Here is a 3931-nt window from a genome sequence, read left to right on the forward strand (position 1 = left end):
GGGTGTAAGGTGAGTTGTGATTGGTTGGCTTGGAGGTGGATTAAAATAATATTAAAATATCTCAGGTGTATAACTACTAAAACTAGATGTATCAGAACACTTGTAAAAACATCTCTAAAAATTATTTTCTGAGCTACTAGCATAAATGACACTAGTAACATATTTATTATGAGAGTAAAAAATTTATAATGAGGCCTTAGCATTGCTAAAGTCATCAGAGAGTGCTGGTGCTAAGCTGCACCAGTAAACTGTGAACCCGGTTAAACCGATTTTCTGTTTTTAACTAAAACAAACCAGGTAACCTTATAATATCATTCAAGCATCTTCTAATACCAGTGTAATGATAATATTATACTATTATCTCTCTTCTCTCATGAATCGAGTCCGGTTCTTCAAACTGAGACTATTTATGAAAATCAGAATCAAAACTCCTAACTGATACGGTTCAAAAACTAGGTTCTTCGTGATTGCGTTATTGAGCTTGCCTTAGAAGAGATTCTAGCTTAAGGATGACATAATTAAAATGAGGATTGAGATGCTTGATGATACAGAAGAGGTGTTCCTTTTACTGATCTTTCGGAAAAATCCGTACCTTCAGAAAAGATTTCGTGTACTCGAAAATCAGGGTTGCTACAGCACACGTCTGTGCAGCTGCACAGATGAAGCACGAAAGGGAATGTGTGCGTACGCACGAAGCCGTGCGCTCGCACAGATCAAAGAAAACTGGGCAGCGCACTCGCACAAGCTGTGCTGGCGCTGCGATTAGGGGGCATATCAAGGCGTGTGCGGACGCACAGGCTTGTGCGTCCGCACAGATGGCGAAAAGCACAGTTTTGTGCGCACGCACAGCTTGGTGTGCACGCACAGATGCCCTGTTTCAGAAAATTCTTTTCTTTTCAAAACTAAAGTTCCTACCCTTAGCATATCAACAAACCACCCTCAAATCATACAAACATGCACAATTTCATAGTCCACAAGTAAATCAACTTATACAATTCAAAATTCATCAAACCAAACCTAAGCTAATCATTATTTCACAAGAAAGCAAATAATTCAAAAGACTATAAACAAGAGATAGAATTGTGATACTGTCACCATGGTGGGGTGTCTCCCACCAAGCACTTTGGTTTAGAGTCCTAAGTTGGACTTGCATGGCTTTATTATCATTTGGAAACTTCGCCAAGGAGAAAAATCTCCAACTCCTTGGCATTCTTGGGTTGAGTGTGATCCTTTGAACTTGACTTCTTGGCAACATCCTCATGCTCCTTGCCATCCTCAATGACTTGATCTTCAACTATGTCACACCCAAAAATAGAATACGCTTCAAGAACGGGCTTGTTGGACTCCTCCAAAGTGAACTTGACTAACTTGCCATTCGACTCAAAAGAATAGACTCCCGAATGTGCATCTAGCTTGAAACGGGCCGTCTTTATGAATGGCCTTCCAAGGAGTATAGATGATGGCTTGTTTGAGTCAATGGGAGGTTTCTCCAAAATGTGAAAATCAACTGGAAAGAGAAATCCTTGAATATTAACCAGGACATTTTCTGCAATCCCAACAACTGACACAATACTTTTATCGGCTAGTACAAACCTTGCCCCAGATCTCTTTAGGGGGTGACAAGTTCAATCTCTCATAAATGGGGAGTGACATGATACTTACACACGCCCCCAAATCACACATACAATCCATGAACTTCACCCTACCAATCAAACAAGTAACCAAATATGGGCCGGGATCATTGCATTTTTCAGGAAGTAGAGAGGAGATAGAATCATCTACCGGCTTTTTGTTGAGGTTGCCAAGCTTGTGTTTGTGAGTACAAATATCCTTAAGGAACTTGGCATATATTGGCACTTGTTGAATGGCTTGAAAGAGGGGACGGTGACTTCAACCTTCTTGAAAACTTCCACCATATTTGGGTCAAGCTCTTCTTGTTTCTTGGCCTTTTTGGCCAAAGTTGGAAATGAAATAGGCAAAGGCTCTTCAAGCAAAGTCTTTCTCTTTGGCTCTTTGACCTTGGGTGGTTCTTCCTCTCTTTTACCAACACTTTCATCTTTATCCCTCATCACCTCCACTTCATCTCCCACCTCTCCATTGTTTGTCTCCTCACTCAACTTTGTAGGCATAGCAATATTCTTATCCAGTTTAGTGCCACTCCTAAGGGTAATGGCATTAATGCTACCCTTAGGGTTGGGTTGAGGTTAGGAGGGTAAACTACTTGAGGTTGAAGCTTGTTGGGTGTTTTGTGCGGTTTGAGGAGGGAGAGTTAAACGGGAAAGGGTTTCGGCTATGGTAGCCATATACGCCTCTTGTTTCTTATGGAACTCTCGTTGTTCTTGCATGAAGGTGTGAATTGTGTCATTCATGTGAGATTAATTGGAGGGAAGGGCTTGGTTAACTTGAGGAGGATTAGATCTACCATGTGGGTGTAGGTACTTTCCTTGAGGTTGAGGTTGTGAGGGTTGTTGGTATGGTTGTTGGTATGGTGGTTAACCTTGGGGATGTTAATGGTAGTAGACTTGAGCATTTTGGTTGGGTTGAGTTTGAGGAGCTTGATTCCACCTTTGGTTTTGATTGCCTCCATGTTGGTAGGATCCTTGGTTGTAATTAGGTCTTTGTGGATAAGGGTTGGCTACCGCCAATGTAGTGTCCTCTTGGAGTTGAGGACACTCATCGGTGTAATGAGTGTTACAAGCACAAACACCACATATCCTTGATGGTCCTTCGATCCGTGGAGGTTGATGTGAAGCATTTATCAAAGCTTGAGGAATTTGTTGTTGTCATCTCACCGAGGGTCTTGGTCAAAGTAGCATCTCCGGAGGGAGAAACTTCACTCAAAGCTTTCGTTTGTGAACTCCTTTCCCTTGAGTGTTGAGTCGAGTCCGCCAAGTTTGAGATAACTTCCCATGCTTCTGCAGCGGTCTTGTTTTTAGTCAATGAACCTCCACTCATGGCATCTAGGAGAAGCTTGTCTTGGTGGTGCATTCCTTGACAGAAATAACTGATAAGTACCAACTCATCAATCCGATGGTGAGGGCAAGCCTCCAGCAACTTTTTAAATCTCTCCCAATACTCATACAAAGTCTCCCCATCCCGTTGTACAATGCAAGAGATTTCTCTTCGCAACTTGTCTGTTTTCTGAGGAGGGTAGAACTTTTCAAAAAACTCTTTACGCAACAAGTCCCAGTTGGATCTAACTTCACCCGGTTGAGTGTAAAACCACTCCTTCACTTTTCCCTCCAAAGAGAAAGGAAAAGTGAAGACCAACATTGCGGCTTCATCCGCCCCATGTCTTCTCGCAGTTGCACATGCAACTTGGAAATCCTTTAGATGCTTCAGAGGATCCTCTCCAGGTAGTCCATTGTACTTGAGGAGCAAGTTTATCGTGCCGGAATTGAGCTTAAAATTAGGATTTAAAGCCGGATACAAAATTTGAAGCGGTTGCAAGTTAAGATCAGGAGCTCCGGCCTCTTTCAAGGTGATTCTTCGAGATGGGTCCGCCATGACGGTGTCACCTGAGTCACTCAAAGAGAATTCAGTACTCCCCACAGATGAATATAAAGTCTCCTCGTTGATCAGAGAATGATGGTCACGGATGGATGGTGATAGTAAATTGGAGTGCTCCTCAAGGGAGCCTGATTCACTATTCACAAAAGCTAGCCGATGCCGAGCTTTTCTTATACGAATTAAAGTTCTTTCAATTTCTGGATCAAAAGTGGCCAAACTCGAGTCTGGAAGCGACTGTGTCATTCAACTGAGGAGGCAATGAAAACATGCAATTATGAAAAGCAAAACAAAAATAGGCAAGTAAACAAGAACCAACTTAACAATCAATGACTACTAAGACTAACCAAAGAGAAAAGTAATATTTACAATTAGTGCCAAGTAGCAAGCCAAAAATCAAATATTTATACTATTCACATATTTA

At 41.9% G+C, this 3931-nt stretch overlaps 1 non-coding gene across 1 annotated transcript; it reads left to right on the forward strand.

Moving 5' to 3' along the window:
* The first annotated feature begins 3025 nt into the window (after positions 1–3025).
* On the forward strand, positions 3026–3132 carry LOC148576602 (small nucleolar RNA R71). Its single transcript, XR_015902796.1, has one exon. It is a non-coding gene; the product is annotated as a small nucleolar RNA R71 (small nucleolar RNA).
* The last annotated feature ends 799 nt before the right edge of the window (positions 3133–3931 follow it).

Source organism: Arachis ipaensis, chromosome B1 (genome assembly GCF_059453495.1).
Source record: "Arachis ipaensis isolate K30076 ecotype BB chromosome B1, ASM5945349v1, whole genome shotgun sequence".
NCBI lineage: Eukaryota > Viridiplantae > Streptophyta > Magnoliopsida > Fabales > Fabaceae > Arachis > Arachis ipaensis.